Source organism: Schistocerca serialis, chromosome 3, assembly GCF_023864345.2.
Source record: "Schistocerca serialis cubense isolate TAMUIC-IGC-003099 chromosome 3, iqSchSeri2.2, whole genome shotgun sequence".
NCBI classification, from domain to species: Eukaryota; Metazoa; Arthropoda; class Insecta; order Orthoptera; family Acrididae; genus Schistocerca; species Schistocerca serialis.
In genome coordinates this window covers 786,082,370-786,104,940 of record NC_064640.1, presented here as the reverse complement: position 1 = coordinate 786,104,940, position 22,571 = coordinate 786,082,370, and the positions used below count along the sequence as shown (strand labels likewise).

At 44.6% G+C, this 22,571-nt stretch overlaps 1 protein-coding gene across 2 annotated transcripts in view; it reads left to right on the top strand.

Annotated features, from left to right (window-relative positions):
* The first annotated feature begins 2,057 nt into the window (after positions 1-2,057).
* Positions 2,058-22,571, top strand: part of LOC126469584 (glutamate receptor ionotropic, kainate 5-like) — a 228,937-nt gene continuing 208,423 nt past the window's right edge. For both annotated transcript variants that reach the window (XM_050096700.1, XM_050096699.1), the window contains exon 1: positions 2,058-2,341. The gene's annotated coding sequence lies outside the window, so the exon portion shown is untranslated. The remainder of the gene's footprint in view (positions 2,342-22,571) is intronic.

Genomic DNA, 22,571 nt, shown 5'->3' with positions numbered 1-22,571 from the left:
ACACAATTGCGTTAACGACTGCACCACCCAGACACAGTGTTGATCGTAACTGTGCGGTCTATAATGGAACGCCTTTCGGCCGACCCTCTCCGTAGTCCTTGCCCATGTTCTCCATGCTCCTAATTTGAGATCCCCACATTCATATAAAATGGGTGTAAAATTTTGACCTATCAGTAACTACTCGATTTTATCTAAAATGCATGTAAGATACTATGTCACATAAGAATGTAATTACATCTGGACCTGAGAAAGGGAGAAATGTTAAATAGACAGATGATGTTTGTTTCAGGAAGATAACGTGTACTGAATTTTTTTACTGCCATGTGCCGTATGGCTCTTGTTCTGTGATTGGCGTAACTGTTGCTTACTAATGATCGGTTATAGAACTTGACTGTCGCAAATTGATAGACAGTGTCTGAGTGCGTAAGATGATGCTACGTGTCTAGGGATCGTTTGAAGCCGGTTCATTAGTTGTCCCTACGTTTGCATAGGGCGCGAGTGCTACGTGTCTAGGGATCGTTTGAAGCCGGTTCATTAGTTGTCCCTACGTTTGCATAGGGCGCGAGTGCTACGTGTCTAGGGATCGTTTGAAGCCGGTTCATTAGTTGTCCCTACGTTTGCATAGGGCGCGAGGAAAACAAACTAGAATCAGTTTAAGTGAGTGTGGATAACTACGTAAAAGCAGTAGGTAGACTGATCCGTAATTCGTAGAGAGTTAGATGTCTTCTCTTGGTCTTGACAATAAGCGCGTAGTGCATTACGTTATCCGAGTAGGTCAAAAGTGAGACATATGTGAAGACGAAAAACGCGTTGTATTTAAATGAGAATGGACGTGAATGGCAAACTAAATACAATGAGAATAACAAAGGCTCAAATGTAGAATGTCGTTTATCACAGAAATCGATAGAAAAGGGAAAATATAGTGAAGTAATGGTTCTGCAGGTGTATTTTCTAAAGTTAGGAAAATACGAGCTCATCTTGTGTAACCAAAAATTGGTTTCAAAATTGCTCGGAACTAAATTTAAAGCCGGCCGGAGTGGCCGAGCGGTTCTAGGCGCTACAGTCAGTTCGAATCCCGCCTCGGGCATGGATGTGAGTGATGTCCTTAGGTTAGTTAGGTTTAAGTAGTTCTAAGTCTAGGGAACTGATGACCTCAGCAGTTAAGTCCTATAGTGCTCAGAGCCATTTGAACCATTTTTGAACTAAATTTAAAATAGCACAGTGAGTTACCACGGCCCATTGTAAAAAAAAATAACGTCGATGTAGAGGAATGAAAATGTTAATGCACAAAAACCGAAGATAAAGATTTTCTAGGAAAGGGATTATCAAGTAGGTAGTTTCAAGTAGTAGCTAAACAGGCAACTACACTACGCATTCTATGACATTCAAATCATTTTCAGTTTATACTACGTCTTTGACGGCAGTGAAATGTGTCTCAAGGTACAGTATAAGTTTTATTTTGGAAGTGAATTTCCATTTCAATGTTAGTGTAGAAATTTCTTACGAAATATTGAAAACATTTCTTGTTTTTTCAAGACACTGTTTACTACATTTAAGAAGCACTGAGATAGTACCTTTCACTATTTTGTAGCATAAATTTCACGTGTGTGTCGTATACGACACAGTGGATTTGTATTTCGTAAAAACGTTTGTTCATTTGTGCATATTCAGCAGTAATTTGCTGTCAATTTTGGCAAATTCCGGTGTTATTGAACGATAATAAGTGAAGTAACTATAATAACAACAACTAAAAAAAACATTAATAACAGTGATAAGGAAAGTTGGCTGAAAGTAAAGTAAACAAACATTATTCCGTAGTGTCAGAATAAGAGATGCTTCATGAGCTGGAGAAGCCATTCGACTTCCTTCCACGAAGCTCCACATTTAACTTCAGGAGAGCGGCTCTTTGCACTGTGTGCAGCAGAGAAAGTATTGACTTTGTCCGTGTGAGCAGATTACAGACACGCGCAACAGTGTTTCACGGCTTGCGGGTTGGCTAACGAACCGGTTCGAATTTTTGCGTCGATCACGCATGCGGTTCGTGGCGGATGGCGAGAAGCCATTACTGCGGCAAAGATGTAGCTGCCGATACCCGCTGGGGGTGCATTAGGTACCGGCATTTGCTTTTAACGTATCACGCTGTTCGGGCCCCAGTGGCTGATCTTTGGTTTAAAAAGCCGCGGGTAAGTGCAAAGACCTCGCACATCGTGGCCACAACTGTTGCTGTGTTGAGAAAGGCCACACCTCTTCTCTTATCAGTGGGATAAACCGGAAGGACCATCGAGATATTCTTAGCTGAGTCGCTCGTTAATTTGAAGAGCAGTCTGTTAGCAACCGAGGGGTAAGTTCTGATCCACAGGTATATATTTATTTTCTGTAGATTATATTGAGAAAGAGATATATGTTCATTTGGAATAAGTGAATTATTCTATTGGAGTAACATAGAATTACGTATTTCTTGAAAATTTTGAAAAAACATATTTATTGTTTTTAATGAATTCTTCTGCCAGATTCCGTTTTTTTAATTTTTAAGTTGAAGTTAAACTAAACATTTAATTTATTTAGTACACACAGTCGTGGTCGCAATAACTTGTTACTTTTTATTTATGGATGAGCGGTTTCGATCTACTACAGAGATCATCTTCAGATCTACATTCCTCGGTGATAGTAGGAATCCCTCGTGGTAGAGCAGACCAGTCAGTACCCCCCCCCCCCCTCCCCTCACTGGTAGTAAACGTTACTCAAAGTGCATTGATATTGTTAAGCGTGTGCTAAAGGATATTTTCAGGTTATCGACCCTACTTACACATCAGTATGCCTTTAAAAAGTGTTTTGTTGATATAAGTCAACAACGAATAAATACTTTTATATTTTTAGATTGGGCAACGCGCGTTATGGAAAATGTGTTGGTATTGCTAGGGTTAAGGCTGAGCGACCTACTATATAAGTACTTAATATGTAGCGCTATAGATTATGGGAAATTCACAATATTAACAAGTGAGTTATCATTTTAGCATCTAGTCAGCCAGAAACGTTGCAGTCACAGTTTGACAAGTTGTAGTTAGATTTATATATGTATTATAAGGGATATATGGCCGTAGTGCCATGCTGCCTTTGGCAATACGTTATCGTTATCGTTGTTAGTAATGTCAGGTGATAGTATGTGCTAGCCAATGAGAATCGCTCACTATTATAATCCGGGTTGTCACTTATATCTGGCTATTTTTGCCGTATATGTCAGGATTACGAAGGTTGTGGTTGGGTTGGGACCTGAGAGGTCCTCCAATAATAAAAAAAAGAAGTTCTCATCAATGAACTTTGAAACAGTCATGCAACACACACGCAGAGAACTACTGACAAATAAACGACGAAAAAAGAGAATGAAAAAGTTGTTAGCGGCACTGCTTCTAGATCGTGGCGTCCCAGGTTCGATTCCCAGCCAGGTCGGAGACTTTCTTTATTCGGAGAGTGTGTGTTGTATCGTCGTAAGCATTTCATCTTATCTTCATCGACGAGCATGTCGCCAAAGTTCTTTCTATTGAAATAATGCACCAGGTGGCCGAACAAGCTCAGAAGAGCTCTCCCTGTCAATCATGCCACACAATCATTGCACCTTAACTGTTATAGCTGACTATTCACTTTTATTACTGACCGAGTTACACAGATCTGTGGATGTTAGGTTCACACTGATTCAAAACACTTCGCTTCCCGCGTGCTGTAAACATAACTTCATCTGCGTCGTGGGCCTCGGTCTGCATGCAGAACCTACGTAACGCCAACAGTTTCCACACCTTCCGCTAGGTGTCACTACCTACCGTAGAACGTTTCAGCGCCCTGCGGCGTCGGTTATTGCAGTCAGTCGTTGTTTCCGTAACGACTGCAGTCGAGGAACAGCAAAAAGGTGTCGACACAACATTGTGCAAGGGGCTGCTTTTATTCGTTTATGCGCGTCCTGTCTACCTTGAGTCGATCCTACTTCATTGTTAACAGAATGTCCTTCGAAGCACTGAAATAGTACAGGGTAGGGCAAATAAAAGTGGCCTGGTCGAGTGGATACGATTGGATGTGAATGTACGCATATAAACACACCCGTGAAGCGCACATCACTTGTACACCCGCCACGTGATCCATACCGGTTCAGAGCGTAAGGCATGCTGTGTCAGTTTGAGTGCGACAGTGCAAAGGGGACGATGGTACTCACAGTGGAACAGCGGGTGTTGATTTGTTTTGAACAAGTCTAAAAACATTCTGAAACATGGCGGCAATTCACCAGAAAATGCTTCAGAGTTCTACCAACTCAACCCAACACATGTCGCAAGAAACCGGCATATCACATCGATGATGCGGTCGAATACCTGCACCCGTACCCCTACCGAGTGTCTGTTGTTCATGCATTAAATCCAGCAGACGCTCTCAGCGCATCCAGTTTTGTGAATGGCATTTCACTGAGGCAGCAATGAATGACTTGGACATGCATCTGTTCCTTATATCTGATGAAGCTTGGTTTCACCTGAATGATTATGCCAACTCACAGAATCACAGATTCTGGCCAACAGAGAATCCGCTTAACTTCCACGAAACGCCATTGCATGATCAGAAGTTTGGTGTGCAGTGTCTGCAAGCCGCATTATCGGTCCCATCTTCCTTCATCAGACGTTGAATTCGGCGCGCTAGATTGCCAACATTTTGAAACCATTTGTGGCAGTATTAATGGAGGAGGAAAAGACCTACAGTTACTTCCATCAGGATGGGGCAGCTGCCCATACAGCGGGCGGAATCTTGGAGTACGCTTACACAAATTTCATGCCTGACAGAGTTGTTGGCAGAGGTCACTCTGTTCACGGCCTAGGTCACCTGATCTGTCAGTGTGCCATTACTTTGTGCGGGGAGACTTCAAGTCTAAGGTACATCGCAACAACCCTCACAGCCTTCAATAACTGCAGCAGAACATTTCGAATGAGACTGCAGCATTTCAAGCAATCCAGATTCCAACCAGGGCCCAAAAGCGCCAAGAGACGAGCGGTGGTCACTTTCACCATTTGCTATAGTCAGGTTAGTGATGTATTTCCTTTCCTCTGTTTTTTTCTGTGTACCCAGCAACTCTGTTCTCCAGCTCACTTTTATTTGCCCCACCATGAACTTTCCACTATTTTGTAGCAAGAGTTTCACGTCTGTGTCGTATATGAGACAACGGATTTGTTCATTTGCACGTTTTCAGCAATAATTTGCTATCAGTTTTGGCAGATCCTGGTGTTACTCGGTGATAAGTGAATAACTATAAGAACAACAATAAATAATGATAATAATATTAATAATAATGGAATAATGATTTGATTGAATGTAAAATAAAATAACTTTTTTCTTAGTGTCAGAAGATGAGATGCTTCATAAGCTGGAAACGCCATACAACTTTGATGGGAACCAAACAGAACATGATGAAATGTGAAGCGTTGATGAGGATGATGAGACCTTTGTTGCACGTACAGACACAACATATGTCATATTGCCGTCTGATGACGACTCGAACGTGACAGATTCAATATCACTTCTGCCCAACGACGAAGTTGTTTTCCTTAGCGTCACACAGATGTGTCTGAGCCCTTGCCATTTGCTCATTTTTCAAGAAGCAGTCTGTGAATGCAAAGTCTATCAACCATACCAGTACTTCATAAAATACATCACAGCAAGGATTTTTGAATTGATCTCCATATACACAAACCAGATATCATTCATACATACTGGAAAAATCACTGAACACAAAAGCTGAAGAAATAAAGATACTTTTCGGAATATCTATTAAGATGTCATATCTTGTACTATTCTAGAGTGCAAAATTACTGGTTTTGGGTATCAGAGCCCATGATATGTGTACAAAAAGTCGAGGAATCTTTTCTTTCCTGTAAGGAGTGCCTTGAAAACTGTTGGTCCCAGTCACTGCTCGCCTAATAGATCTATGTTTAGCTGAAAAGTTGTAGAAGATACGGCCAGGACCAGTTCGAGAACACTTTTTCACACAAGTGACATTGTAGTTTGGCGCCTCCCTTCCCCCCACCCCCGCCAGCCCCTACGCCCTTTACCTCGTACACCCTTCACTCGTTGTGATGTGTGCTGTATACAAGTCTTGCTCTTGGTTGACACTGGCATCCCTCCCATCTTGGGTCCCCAAGCGACAGCTTGTGTCGCTTGGGCCTTAAGCTGGCCCTGGAGACGCCCCGTACGGAAACTGTAAAATCTGGCTGCTTTTAGAATCCAAGGGAATTGAAAGTATCCATAGATGAGAAGATTGTTCCATCCTGGGAACAAACTACAATGAGACAGTATATTCGTGACAAACCAAATCCATGTAATTTGAAAAATTCCATTTGTATGTCACGAAATGGACTTCTTTTGGATTTCTTTATGTGCGGTGGAAATATTGATGCAGCAATGGAATGTTTTGATTTTTAATTATTGGAGGCAAAGTTGTGATGAAATTGGCAAATACATTACCTGCAGGTTCTATTATTTATATGGAGAGATACTTGCATCCACTGAGCTGTTAGACACTCCACTCAGAGCTAGGTTGTAAGGCAGCTGGAACCATACAACTAAGCTGAACTTCAAGGCGGTGAAAGCTACAGCCTCACAATGAAATGAGAAAGGCAGGCCTTGGTGCAATTGGCCAGTTCATACGAGGAGACTGACTAATTTCTGTTGTCAAATGGTATGACAGCAAACAAGTATTCCTTACTTCGTCTGCAGAATGCAAAATTCCTATGGGACAAGGCAGGCAGTGGTCAAAGAAAGAGAGAAAGTAAATCATCATAAAGACACCACAAATCGTTGAAAGTTACAACGAAAATATGGGAGCAGTCGATTTATTTGAGCGCGTCATTACAGCATGCAGGCAAACTGCAAAAACTACGAGGGTCACTCCGAAAGAAACGCACACTATATTGTAAAAATAGTTTTCATTCTGCATGTGTGAAAGTTTTACAGTGTGTAGATACATCCTTCCTGCTTGTTTTCAGACTTAGTTCAACCTGTTCCCGTGAGTGGCGCCGTCACAGCATGTCTTCAAGATGGCTGCCACACTTGACGTTCATCAGAAACAACGTGCTGTCATAGAATTCCTGTGCTATGAAAACGAGACAGTGGGGAACATCCACAAGAGGTTGAAAAAGTTGTATGGAGATGCTGCTGTCGATCGAAGTACAGTTAGTCGGTGGGCAAGCAGGTTACGTGATGAAAGCGGGCACGGCAATATTGAGGATTGTCCTCCCAGCGGCAGGCCTCGTATTGCACACACTCCAGACAATGTGCAGAGAGTGGTGACTGCTGACAGACGCATCACAGTGAACGAATTGTCACGCTACGTTGGGATAGCGGAAGGAAGTGTTTGCAGAATACTGAATTTGTTGGCGTCAAAAAAGTTTTGTCCCAGTTGGGTTCCCAGGATGTTGACAGTGGCTCACAAAGAAACAAGAAAAACGGTAATCAGCGAACTTTTGGAACAGTACGAGAATGGTGGAGATGGATTTCTTGGAAGAATTGTGACAGGTGATGAAACGTGGCTCCATTTTTCACCAGAGACGAAGAGGCAATCAATGGAGTGGCATCACGCAAATTCACCCAAGAAAAAAAAATTCAAAACCACACCTTCTGCTGGAAAAGTTATGGCCACAGTGTTTTTCGATTCCGAAGGACTCTTGCTTGTGGACATCATGCCAAGTGCAACCACCATAAATTCTGATGCATATGTGACGACACTGAAGAAACTTCAAGCTCGACTGAGTCGTGTTTGACCACATCGCCAAAAGCAGGATGTTTTGATGTTGCACGACAATGCACGGCCACATATCAGTCAAAAAACCATGGAAGCGATCACAAAACTCGGATGGACAACACTGAAACACCCGCCTTACAGTCCTGACCTGGCTCCCTGTGACTATCATCTCTTTGGGAAACTGAAAGACTCTCTTCGTGGAACAAGATTTGAAGATGACGACTCCCTTGTGCACGCTGCCAAACAGTGGCTCCAACAGGTTGGTCCAGAATTTTACAGTGCGGGTATACAGGCGCTGGTTCCAAGGCAGTTGAGAGGGATGGAAATTATGTGGAGAAATGAAAATATTGTTCCTAAAGGATGTATCTACACAATTTAAAACTTTCAAACATGTAGAATAAAAGATGGATTAAAAAAAAATTATGTGCATTTCTTTTGGAGTGACCCTCGTAGCAATCGGAGAGTCCGCTTAATATTACATTTTTTTTTCGTTTTGCCTGTGCTGCTGGATGGATTCCGTACAGGCGGAGCTGCACTGCTCTGAAAATAAACAAAGAAACAGTTCACGATTCAGGTATCACAGTGGCTGCTCCACGCTAAAAAAGGAGCACATGACAACACAAGAGAGTATAATAAAAAACATGTATATGCCATATCTAGCCCTCCAACAAAAAGGAAGCTCCTTGTGCCGCATCCAACTCAACAAAAAAGGAATACAGGAGCAGCACACATGCCAGAGATTGTTAGTTATGATAAGACTCATCGCTGCACAATTTCTGGGTGTGAAAGTTTAAGAGAAAGAGTCTTCTGCACAGAATGTCATGTTCAATTGTCTCTCTTGAGAAGAAAATTAAAAAAAGAATTTACTTCAAAGCTTATCATATGATTTTAACCCATAAGTATTGTGCGTCACAGATCATTCTCTGTATGCAAATATAAATTAATTTTTCCTGTACCATGATCCAACTGAATAATTTACTTTTGTTGGTTTCTTCTTCATAACAATGTTGTTAAATATAAAATCAGTACATTATACAACTTTATTCGTATAATTTCCTTAGTGCCAGTGTGTCTGAAGTAGGGATGGGCTATGATCGCGCTCGAGAAACGTGCGACGCGAAGGCAATTTCTCGAGAATGTCTCGGGTACGCTCGAGAAGTTGACAGTGCTGCGCTCTCTGAGAAATTGCGCAAACCTTCAGTACACGAAGCACTGAGCCACAGTGGTAGTAGTCGTAGTATGTGCACGGAAAACTTTGAAATTCTATGATTGATATCAACTGTACTACCGTTATTAATGTGTACTGAAGTATTAGTATGTCTCATAAGACAAAAATCATAGAATTGTTTAAAAAAAAGCACAGAATTCGCATGAAACAGAAGCTTTATTCTTACAAAATAAATTACCTTGTACATTCTGCATGTATGCATGCATGCTTAAACGTAAAAGAAAAGCGCTATAGCCTTTTATATACAGAAACTGCGTACATGCGTTTACTTACCGAAGAAAGAAAGGAAACAAAAGTTGTTCAGCGGAAGGCATTTTTACATCCCATTGCTGCACTGCCGCCGATTTTTGTTTAGAAATATGATTTTATTAACCAATTGGCCTTTTAGTCGGCTTCTTTGTTTGTTTGTTTGTTTATAAGTAGTCCTGTTTTCGAAAATATTCTTTTACTGGGAACAGAAGTTGCAGGTATTGCAAGATATTTTTTTGCCACGACAGCTAGACCTGGATAACTGTTTTCTCCTTTTTTCCAGTAGTGTAAAGGATTATCCGTGCGTTGTAGGTACGGTTCTTTCAAATATCGTTGTACTTCCAGGTCTGTGCTGTCACAACCGCTTTTCATTAGATTTTTATTGGAAACCTCTTCATCGAAAGAAGCCCATAAGGAACTACTGGCGTTTTGTACGAAATGGTACTCGTGGTTAGTGTCGTTAGCAGCCGAATGAATAGATCGTACGGTCTCTACCACGTATGTGCACTCTGCAATTAGGCTTGCAACGGCATGTTTTGAATGAATGGGATTCGTAAATGGTAACGTTTTGAATCTTGGGTCGAGAACTGTGGCAACGGGATGTACTTTGTTTCTATTAATCCTAGCCGGGCTATTTGTGAGTTGTGCAGATGTTGCTGTAGCTCTTGCGCTGTCGTGGTAGTCCACTTCCCATTGCATACGGTTAGGATGAGCTGTCTGACTATTGGAATAGCTTCCGAAAGAGAGGTATAGTTTTCAGTTGAGATTTCACTTATTATCACTTCAAATCGTTCCAGTACACATAAACATTCGCTCAAAATTCGCCACTCGTCAGCTGTGAAGTTCTCTACACCTGGATACAAAGATGATAAACAGGCTGCAATGCATTCCTTTTGCTCCACTAGACGTTGTAGCATATAAAACGTACTGTTCCATCGGGTTTCGGTTTCCTGAATCAATTTATGAACAGGTTTTTTCATTAGATCCTGGATCTCATGGAGTTTTTCATTAGCATTGCAACTTGTTTTAAAATAGCTAACAATTTTTCTGGTGTTTTCCCGCATTATGCAGGGCTCAACGTTGCTTTTCAAAGAATTTTTCACAACTAAATTGATGGTGTGTGCTAAACAAGGCACATGTTGCATTTCTATGTTGCCACTGTGAATAAGTTGTACGGCTGCCGTCATGTTAATGGCGTTGTCAGTTGTGATGCTTACAACATTGTTTTCAATGTTCCATTTTAAATCACGTTATCTAACGCCTCACTAATATTTAGCGCTGTATGCCTCTCCGGGAAACGGAATGTGTCGAGAGCTAAAGCTTTCAGACACCAATTAGTGATAATGAAATGACCAGTTACAGCAATATATGCCTCACTATTGAGTGAGCTCCAAATATCGGTCGTTAAAGAAACACAAGTAGAGTCTTCCACTGCCAAGTTTACAGCCTCTTTCTGTTTATGGTAATCGTCCTCAATCATGAGGCGCAACTTTTTTCGATTTGGTATCGAGTATTGTGGGTCCAACAGTGAAACAAAGTGTCGAAAACGAGTGTCCTCGACGATTGAAAGCGGTTGAAAATCGTCTGTTATGGCCACTAGTGCTTCATCTAGCTGTTGTTGCCGTTTACTTCCCTCTATGAAGAGAAACGTAAGATTTAGATCAGTGCTCCAGCAAGCGGATACATTATGCTCGACAACTAGTCCAATAAAATTACATATCGTATCGTGCAAAAGCTAGGATAGTATAGGTTTGATTTTGGCGTATGTTGTATGTTATCGGAGTACGATTAAAAAATCAATGTTTTTTAAGCGTGCCGGACCGCTTCGGACACTATCCGAACTTTTGCACGGAATTCACCTTTTGTACCATACATACCTGGATATTTTGTCTGCCTCGCACTATTGGAAGAATGAGCCTCTGTATCCACGCACGTCGCTGTTTTATTGCTCGATAAATTGTGCAGTTTAAGATGTCTAATCATGCCCGTTGTATTTTTTTTTTGATACATTACGGACATTTTTACGACAAATGTTTGCAAGTAACGTTATCTCCATCCTCCGTAAAGTATTGCCAGCACCATGATGTTCGTTTTCGAGTGTCCATATTGATGTGAATAACAACTTTACTCGAATGAAACGCCGGCCGGAGTGGCCGAGCGGTTAAAGGCGCTACAGTCTGGAGCCGCACGACCACTACGGTCGCAGGTTCGAATCCTGCCTCGGGCATGGATGTGTGTGATGTCCTTAGGTTAGTTAGGTTTGAGTAGTTCTAAGTTCTAGGGGACTGATGGCCTCAGATGTTGAGTCCCATAGTGCTCAGAGCCATTTGAACCATTTGAATCGAATGAAACCTGAGACATACCGGTTGGGAGCAGCGAGCGTGTTTGTCTAGCGGCGGCATTCAATTCATAAAACAACAGGGGTATGTTGTCGCAGCCAACTGGCGCGCAGCGGCACACGCCGCCGAGCCGTTTCTCGTGAGCTTCTCGAGAATTGCTTGAGAACTAGAGGCTCGAGGAATTCTCGGTGCGCTCGAGTCGCCGCGCCTCGCCATCCCATCACTGGTCTGAAGAGCAAGTCAATAAGTTTTAAAAACGATTACATTTTCTTCATCTTGTTGGTCAAAGAAAGTGTGATAAAAATTAGATGGATGAAAATACAGGGTGATTCAAAAAGAATACCACAACTTTAGGAATTTAAAACTCTGCAACGACAAAAGGCACAGCTAAGCACTATCTGTCGGCGAATTAAGGGAGCTATAAAGTTTCATTTAGTTGTACATTTGTTCGCTTGAGGCGGTGTTGACTAGGCGTCAGCGTCAGTTGATGCTAAGATGGCGACCGCTCAACAGAAAGCTTTTTGTGTTATTGAGTACGGCAGAAGTGAATCGACGACAGTTGTTCAGCGTGCATTTCGAACGAAGTATGGTGTTAAACCTCCTGATAGGTGGTGTATTAAACGTTGGTATAAACAGTTTACAGAGAATGGGTATTTGTGCAAAGGGAAAAGTTCTGGATGGCCGAGAACGAGTGATGAAAATGTAGCACGCATCCAGCAAGCATTTGTTCGCAGCCCAGGAAAATCGACTCGCAGAGCTAGCAGAGAGCTGCAAATTCCACAATCAACTGTATGGAGAGTCCTACGAAAAAGGATGGAGCGCCACCACATTGGCACATATCTGTCCGTAACTACCTGAACGTCAACTACCCGAGGCGATGGATCGGCCGCCAGGCAGCCCGTGACATCACTGGCCTCCAAGAAGCCCTGATCTTACCCCCTGCGATTTTTTCTTATGGGGGTATGTTAAGGATATGGTGTTTCGGCCACCTCTCCCAGCCACCATTGATGATTTGAAACGAGAAATAACAGCAGCTATCCAAACTGTTACGCCTGATATGCTACAGAGAGTGTGGAACGAGTTGGAGTATCGGGTTGATATTGCTCGAGTGTCTGGAGGGGGCCATATTGAACATCTCTGAACTTGTTTTTGAGTGAAAAAAACCTTTTTAAATACTCATTGTAATGATGTATAACAGAAGGTTATATTATGTTTCTTTCATTAAATACACATTTTTAAAGTTGTGGTATTCTTTTTGAATCAGCCTGTACTTTTCTACTGGTGGTCTAAATAGAACAATGTTTTTTAAAAGTTATGCTTTTTATTACTCCGCATCTTTACTTGCGACTCTTGTCTTGAAGGTTCCAAGATCTTCCCCCTCCCCCCGCCACCCTCCAGAGCAGTCTGCGCCGTGTTAGTAACCGTCTAATCATTGTCATAGTATTAATTACAGACCTGCTTGGTCGTGTATACACAACAAGGTTGGTTGGGTTGTTTTGGGGAGGAGACCAGACAGCGAGGTCATCGGTCTCGTCGGATTAGGGAAGGACGGGGAAGGAAGTCGGCCGTGCCCTTTCAAAGGAACCATCCCGGCATTTGCCTGGAGTGGTTTAGGGAAATCACGGAGAACCTAAATCAGGATGGCCAGACGCGGGATTGAGCCGTCATCCTCCCGAATGCGAGTAGACAACAAGGGCACAGAAAACTTAGCAGCTTTGACGTTTGTGGGGAAAACCTCAATTTAATTCAGCAAGAATTTTGCACCCTCGCGGACCTAGTAGCATATCTTAAAATTGTGCGAGTGAAACGAACAGCTATGAAATTTATAGTTTTTTTTCGCACGGCTATTTTTTCGAATATGTCACAATTTCCGAGGTCACAGTTATGTTATGATCTAATGGGAAAAGGGCAAAGCTCCCCTTTCTGGCCCAGACGAGCCAATCGGGACTGTGGGAGCGCAGCTTCATCGTCTGCCTGGGGCGTCATTTGGATGTTGCCTGGAGGGGCAGGGGGCTCAGCACACCACCCTCACGACCGTTGCTGACTTTCTTGATCTTGGAGCCACTCCTTTTCACTCAAACAGTTCCTTATTTTGCATCACGAGGCTGAGTGCGCTCCATTCCAGTCCTCTCGCCAAGGAAAAATGCTTGGTGGGACTGGGAATCGAACTCAGGTCCTGTCAGTACATATCAACCAGATACACTGCCCACCGAGCTACAGAGGCGGGCTTGGGAGCTAACAGCCCAGTAAAAATTGCTAGGATTAAAGCAAAATACCAGCTAATATCATTTACGAATCATACGAAATTACGAATCAGCTTTTTGTTCGTCACGCCAACCATCACCAGCAGCACGCACCACTGTAAGTACACTCTTACCTAGGTTTCTTTCAGTGTGTGCGGTGGTGGAGCTTGGAGTCATGAAGGACGAGCAGGTGATCGCTACTAATACCCACAATCCAATTAATTGCCAGTGTCTTTATTCTTATCACGACACATAGATACAGGCAAGTTATTGCGGCCCTGGATGTCTACCGACTTAAATCCGGTGCAGACGTCGCTAGCGGCGACAAGAGTACAACAGACAGCCTTGGCCTGACAGGGACAGCTTTTATTGGCTGTTGGCGGCCTCCCGTTGTCAGCTGAGGCAGGAGTGTGCGTAATCGGTGCTCCAAGGCTCTTAGACAACTGTCGTTAATAAAAATGAGCTAGCAGAGTGGCTCCGATATTGTGTCAAAAGTGTGGTGCGCTTAGACACCTGACTTGTTACGCTTCATTTGTAACAGGTGACAAATCAACCGCAATGGGATATGCAGTATGATGGCTGGTTCAAATGGCTCTGAGCACTATGCGACTTAACTTCTGAGGTCATCAGGCCTAGAACTTAGAACTAATTAAACCTAACCTAAGGACATCACACACAGGATTCGAACCTGCGGCCGTAGCGGTCGCTCGGCTACAGACTGTTGCGCCCAGAACCGCACGGCCACTCCGGCCGGCTATGCTCAACAAAACCTGTATTTCTTCATTCAATCTGATGAGTTCATTGGAATAATGACAACAGGTGCTCCCCACAGACTATCACTCTCCTCAATAATGCCACCAGCTGACTGCTGATTGATAAATTCTTACATTATATGTTGTAGGTGCCTGGGTATTTAGACTGTGGGCTATTGCCCGTCCGGATTTTATGCTCCATCTCGGATGTCGCTGGTTATGGTCCACTAGGTCTTAAAAAATCCACATAGCATATTAACAAAGGTCTCCACTTGACCTCACATAGGACGTCTAAATTGGCAGTCAATAAACCTTTTGTCAGATCTACTTCGTCAGAGCCAAAATTATCCACACTCACCAGAAGCCTGTTATCTCCATCTATTATTTCCCGCACGCCTGCACGCTTCTACTGGCATAAAAATATAAAGTATGTATTTCGTCAATGTGTTCCAACGCTTCTATAATACACAACACATCGTTCAGTAGGTCATTACCCACAATCATCCAAAGTAATTTTTCTGTAAATCTCGGTATTTCATGACGCGAATTGAGCGTAATGTGCACTCAGTTTATTCGGTTCCATCTTCATGATCGGCGATCCTTGCGACACTGCACCAATTGCAGCTGTTGCTCCCAAATGGAACGACGTCTCACTAAGTTTTATACAATACTGCAAAAGATCGGTTTCTGCATGATACTTACTCAGAAAATGCAGTCCTAGGATTGTGCAGTTAACCTGAGTGGTAAATGGTAATACTTCCATATATTTCTGAAAATTGCTTGCTCCGATACAGAAATTGAGCAATACTGACTCCAATGATTCCATATCATAGTCCCCTACCCCACATAACCTACACTGCTGGCCGTTAAAATTGCTACACCAAGAAGAAATGCAGATGATAAACGGGTATTCATTGGACAAATATATTATACTAGAACTGACATGTGTTTACATTTTCACGCAATTTGGGTGCATAGATACTGAGAAATCAGTAACCAGAACAACCACCTCTGGCCGTAATAACGGTCTTGATACGCCTGGGTATTGAGTCAAACAGAGCTTGGATGGCGTGTACAGGTACATATGCCCATGCAGCTTCAACACGATACCACAGTTCATCAAGAGTAGTGACTGGCGTATTATGACGTGCCAGTTGCTCGGCCACCATTGACCAGACGTTTTCAGTTGGTGAGAGATCTGGAGAATGTGCTGGCCAGGGCAGCAGTCGAACATTTTCTGTATCCAGAAAGGTCCGTACAGGATCTGCAACATGCGGTCGTGCATTATCCTGCTGAAATGTAGGGTTTCGCAGGGATCGAATGAAGGGTAGAGCCACGGGTCGTAACACATCTGAAATGTAACGTCCACTGTTCAAAGTGCCGTCAGTGCGAACAAGAGGTGACCGAGACGTGTTACCAGTGGCACCCCATACCATCACGCCGGGCGATACGCCAGTATGGCGAAGACGAATACACGCTTCCAATGTGCGTTCACCGCGATGTCGCCAAACACGGATGCGACCATCAAGATGCTGTAAACAGAACCTGAATTCATCCGAAAAAATGACGTTTTGCCATTCGTGCACCCAGGTTCGTCGTTGAGTACACCATCGCAGGCGCTCCTGTCTGTGATGCAGCGTCAAGGGTAACCGTAGCCATGGTCTCCGAGCTGATAGTCCATGCTGCTGCAAACGTCGTCGAACTGTTCGTGCAGATGGTTGTTGTCTTGCAAGCATCCCCATCTGTTGACTCAGGGATCGAGACGTGGCTGTACGATCCGTTACAGCCATGCGGGTAAGATGTCTGTCATCACGACTGACAGCGATACGAGGCCATTGGGATCCAGACGGCGTTCCGTATTTCCCTCCTGAACCCACCGATTCCATATTCTGCTAACAGTCATTGCATCTCGACCAACGCGAGCAGCAATGTCGCGATACGATAAACCACAATCGCGATAGGCTACAATCCGACCTCAATCAAAGTCGGAAACGTGATGGTACGCATTTCTCCTCAGACGAGACATCACAACAACGTTTTACCAGGCAACGCCGGTCAACTGCTGTTTGTGTGTGAGAAATCGGTTGGAAACTTTCCTCATGTCAGCACGTTGTAGGTGTCGCCACCGGGGGCAACCATTTTTGAATGCTGTGAAAAGCTAAACATTTGCATATCACAGCATCTTCTTCCTGTCGGTTAAATTTCGCGTCTATAGCACGTCATTTTCGTGGTGTAGCAATTTTGATAGCCAGTAGTGTATATTGAGGGAACAGTCCCTTCCTACCCAGTGGGTCCAGACTAGTTACGTTACTGACCTACGAGTCCCTGTGTCCACTAAAAACTTGCTTTCCGTTCCGTTTACCATGCCCAAAAGCGGCACTCCGCCTCAACCGCCTTTGCTGCCTTCGCAGCATTCTGTTCCACAGGGAACGCCATCCAGCGGCTGAGGATTTCCCATAGGCATTTAACGAAACATTATTATGATGCCGCTCGCTTTGCTTTCTGCTTCGACAATCCCATGCCAGATACCCCACCATCTCACACTCATAACACCGCAGTTGGTGCCATTGTTTCGGAATGTACCCTGTGCGTCTACAGCTACGGCATTTTGCTTCTGAGAAAAATACATTCTGCTTATCCTGTAGGCCTACTCGCGTTTCTGTATCCACCCCCTCCAGTTGTGTATCAATCTTAATGGTAGCAGCCAAATCCTTCGGATTTTCCCTCCACACTCGCCTTGGCATATCGAGTGGGAGCCTTTTCAAAAATAAATCAGACGCCCTGTGCTCCATCTCCAGCAGAAGAAATTCATCCACTTCCTCCTTCTGCGTCAACTCATAGATCTGTGCATTGATTTTCCTTATCCTATCTAAGATTGCTACCATCAAGTCATTTAATTTCTGGGACATCTCAGTAAGCTATTGTCTGAAGAATCCAGCACTGTTCAGGTTGCAGTAACGCTGATAGAGTTCCGTCTTAATGTGTCAAAATGTACCTACCGTATTCAAATTCTAATATGTAATATGTATGTTCGTGTCGCCCACTAATCGTAACTCAGCCATATACATATGTGCATCGTATTGTGAATTGCCAAAAGAATCAGTAACTTCCAGATTCTCAGTAAACGTTGACACATCGTCGTTGCTGATTTACCTGACAAAGCAACCTAAACCACTAGGCTAGCCGTAACACCATCTACAGAAGCAACAGTATACTGCAGCTTTTGTTTCCACCGTTCTGGCTTGTCTATGCTCGATATCCCCTGTTAACGTGTAGACTTGCCTTTGTAACGCCGTATTCTTCTACTCTATTTTGGCCGTCTGTTTCGTCCAAATTTTGACTGCTTCCTGTGTCGTCATTGCTCGTGTTTCAGGCATTTGTGTAACCTCTATCTAACACAATACAATACACTTACAGTCCACCATAAAGCAATGTCATCTACCACAAATACTCGTTTAGAGGTATAAAAGAACTGACAGTAATCCTTATAATGGGTCGTAGCCTGTCAAGACTCTGAGAAATGATGTACACTTCATGCCTATAGCGTCGCCATGTGTCACTCGTAGCTGGCCCTGCCTGCGTACCTTGTTATTCATGACCCACTAAATTACAACATTGGCACCTCACTGGCCGCAAGCACACTGACGGAAAAAATCGCGGCACCAAGAAGGGGTTGTGTTACATAAACAACTGTTGGTAAGCGTGTTTCTACATCCGAAAGATGATGTCTATTCAAACTTCGTGCCAGTCGCATAAGAGTGGCGTTGGTGACGCCACTGTGAGTACGCAAATCACGTTTGCTTTAAATACACGCTGTAGCTGTCCTGGGCGTTAGTTATTTTTGAGACTGGACTGGTGAGTTGATGTTAGTGAAGAATGTCTTTAAGACGACAAAGGTGTCATTATCAGCACGTCACTGAGTATGAACGAGGTAGAATAACAGGCTATGAGAAGCTGGATGTTCCTTCTGTGGTATTGCAGAAAGACTTGGCCGGAATGCAGCCACTGTAAATTATAGCTGGCGGCGGTGGTCACGAGAACGTACAATTACAAGAAGACCGGGATCAAGACGGCCACGTAGCACTACCGTGAGGGAAAACTATCATGTTTGGCGCATGGCTTTGGCGCATCGTGGTGCATCTGCAGCAGCGATTTGGGCAGCCGTTGGCACCACAGTGACACAACGAACTGTTGCAGGTCAGTTACTTCAAGGACAGCTCCGAGCCAGACTCCCTGTAGCGTGCGTTTCACTGACCCAAAACCAACGCCGTTTGTGACACCAGTGGTCATTGGAGGACAGGGTGGAGGTCTATTGTGTTTTCTGATGAAAGCCAGCTCTGCTTCGGTGCCATTTTGGAGGAGGTCAGGTGACCGCCTGCAACGAACCTGTCTGCAGCCTCGACACACTGGACCTACACCTGAAGTTACGGTCTGGGATGTGATTATGTATGACAGCAGGAGCACCCTCGTCGTTATCCCATGCACCCTGATTGCTAATTTGTAAGTCAGTCTGGTGGTTCGACCTGTTGTGCTGCCATTCATGAACAGTGTTGCAGGGGGTATTTTCCAGAAGGATAACGCTCGCCCACATACCACTGTTGTAGCCCCACATGCTCCAAAGAGTGTCGACATGCTGCCGTTGCTTGCTTGATCACCAGATCTGTCACTAATCGAGCACATGTAGAACATCATCAGTCATATAATAGGGCTCTTAGGAGCTGGTTTTTCCTTCTGTGATACTGGAGAAAGACTTGGCAGGAATGTAGCGACTATGACGTGGCAGTAGTGGTCAGGAGATTGTACGGTCGCAAGAAGAGCAGGCTCCGGACAGACACGTTGCATTACCGAGAGAGAAGACCATCATGTTTGGCGAATGGCTCTGGCGCATGGTAGTGCATCTGCAGCTGCAACTTGAGCAGCAGCTGGCACCACAGTGTGACTGCGAACTGTTACAAATCGGTTACTTTTGCCGGCCGGAGTGGGCGTGCGGTTCTAGGCGCTACAGCCTGGAGCCGAGCGACCGCTACGGTCGCAGGTTCGAATCCTGCCTCGGGTATGGATGTGTGTGATGTCCTTAGGTTAGTTAGGTTTCAGTAGTTCTATGTTCTAGGCGACTGATGACCTCAGAAGTTAAGTCGCATAGTGCTCAGAGCCATTTGAACCATTTCGGTTACTTTAAGGACAACTCCGATCCTGGTGCCCTCAAGCGAGCATTCCACTGACCCTCAAACCACAGCCATTTGCGACTTCACTGGTGTCAAGCGAGAGCTCATTCGAGGGCAGGGTGAATGTCTGTTGTGTTTTCTGGTGACAGCTGGCCTGCCTCTGTGCCAGTGATGGCTGTTGGTTAGAAGGAGGTCAATTGAGGGCCTCCACCTTACTTTGTGCGTACTAGACACCAGTAAACCTGGATTTAGGGACTGGATTGCGATTTCATATGACAGCAGGACTATTCTCGCGGTTATCCCACGCACCCTGACTGTAAATTTGTAGGTCAGTCTGGTGATTCGAACTGCTGTGCTGCCATTGATGAACAGCATTCCAGTGGCGTTTTCCAACTGGATAAGGTTCATCCACATACAGCTGTTGTAACCCAACACAGTCTACAGAGTGTCTAGATGTTGCCATGGCCTGCTTGATCACCAGATCTGTCTCTGATCGAGCACATATGGGACATCATTGGACGGCAACTGTAGCGTCATCCACAAACAACATTAACCGTCCCTGTATTGACCGACCAGATGCAACATGCACGGAACTCCATCCCACAAACTGACATCTGGCACCTGTGCGACACAATGCATGCATGTTTCCATGCTTCAATTCAACATTATGGCGGTTACACCCGTTACTAATGTACCAGCACTTCGCACTTGCAATAGCTTATTTCGCACATACACACATCAAAAAAAGTTTTGCATCACCTCGGTTCCGAGAGTTCCGGAACCTGTACAGATAATTGGAATAGAGATCAATATAAACATCATTTCTGCCCTTTTCATTGCTCATGAAAACCACACATTGGATGTTGTACCACCACACAGCGTGACCTTTAGAGGTGGTGGTCCAGATTGCTGTACACACTGGTACCTAGTAGCACTTCCTCTTGCATTGATGCATGCCTGTATTCGTCGTGGCATACTATCCGCGAGTTCATCAAGGCACTGTTGGTCCAGATTGTCCCACTCCTCAACGGCGATTCGGCGTAGATCTCTCAGAGTGGTTGGTGGGTCACGTCGTCCATAAACAGCCCTTTTCAATCTGTCTCAGGCATGTTCGATAGGGTTCATGTCTGGAGAACATGCTGGCCACTCTAATCGAGCGGTCTGTAGCTCGTGGTCGCGTTCTCGCTTCCCGAGCACGGGGTCCCGGGTTCAATTCCCGGCGGGATCAGGGATTTTCACCTGCCTCGAGATGACTGGGTATTTGTGTCGGCCTCATCATTTCATAATCAGTCACGAAAGTGGCGAGTTTGGACTGAGCAAAGGTTGGGGATTTGTACGGGCGCTGATAACCCCGCAGTTGAGCGCCCCACAAACCAAACACTATCATCATCATCATCATCATCATCATCATCATCTAGTCGAGCGATGTCGTTATCCTGAAGGAAGTCATTCACAAGTCGTGCACGGTGGGAGCGCGAATTGTCGTCCATGAAGACGAATGTCTCGCCAGTATGCTGCCGATGTGGTTGCACTGTGGGTCGGAGGATAGCATTAGCGTGTCGTAAAGCAGTTACGGCGCCTTTCATGACCACCAGCGGCGTACGTCGACCCGACATAATGCCACCCCAAAACAGCAGGGAACCTCCACCATGCTGCTCTCGCTGGACAGTGTCTCTACTGTGTTCAGCCTGACCGGGTTGCCTTCAAACACATCTTCGACGATTGTGTGGTTGAAGGCATATGCGACACTCATCTTTGAAGAGAACGTGATGCAAATCCATAGCGGTCCATTCGGCATGTTGTTGGGCCCATCTGTACCGCGCTGCATGGTGTCGTGGTTGTAAAGATGGATCTCGTCATGGACGTCGGGAGTGAAGTTGCGCATCATGCAGCCTATTTGGCACAGTTTGAGTCGTAACACGACGTCCTGTGGCTGCACAAAAAGCATTATTGAACATTGTGGCGTTGCTGTCAGGGTTCGTCCGAGGCATAATCCGTAGGTAGCGGTCATCCACTGCAGTAGTAGCCCTTGGGCGGCCTGAGCGAGGCATGTCATCGACAGTTCCTGTCTCTCTGTATCTCCTCCATGTCCGAACAACATCTCTTTGGTTCACTCGGAGACGCCTGGACACTTCCCATGTTGAGAGCCCTTCCTGGCACAAAGTAACAATACGGACGGTATTGACCGTCAAGGCATGGTTGAACTACAGGCAACAAGAGCCGTGTACCTCCTTCCTGGTGGAATGGCTGGAAGTGATCGGCTGTCGGACCCCCTCCGTCTAATAGGTTGTTTACATCTTTGGGCGGTTTTAGTGACATCTCTGAGAAGTCAAAGGGACTGTTTCTGTGATACAATACCCACAGTCAACGTCTATCCTCAAGAGCTCTGGGAACCAGGGTGATGCAAAACTATTTTTGATGTGTGTACATTGACGTGTGATCTTGCCATGTTAATCACTTGCATGTATTATCTTGACAACTGTATTCCATAAATTTCATTAGACTACATTAATTATTTTCTGGTGATCAGATTTTTTTCACATCAGTGTAATACTTCCTATGACCAACCCCTTAACTTTCCACCGGACTTCAGTCCATCTGATTTCTGAACTCATACCCACGAATTCTTATGCACCTCAATCTCATCCACCTTGATTGTGCACAAAAACAATACAACAAAGGCCACAAAAATGCAAAGGCCATTCAACGAATTGGTACCGTTGGAATCGCAGTCCAGAGCCGCTGATGACATCACAGATGGAGTGTCCTGACGTTGCAGTACATACCTCTGCCGGCCGCAGTGGCCGAGCGGTTCTAGGCGCTACAGTCT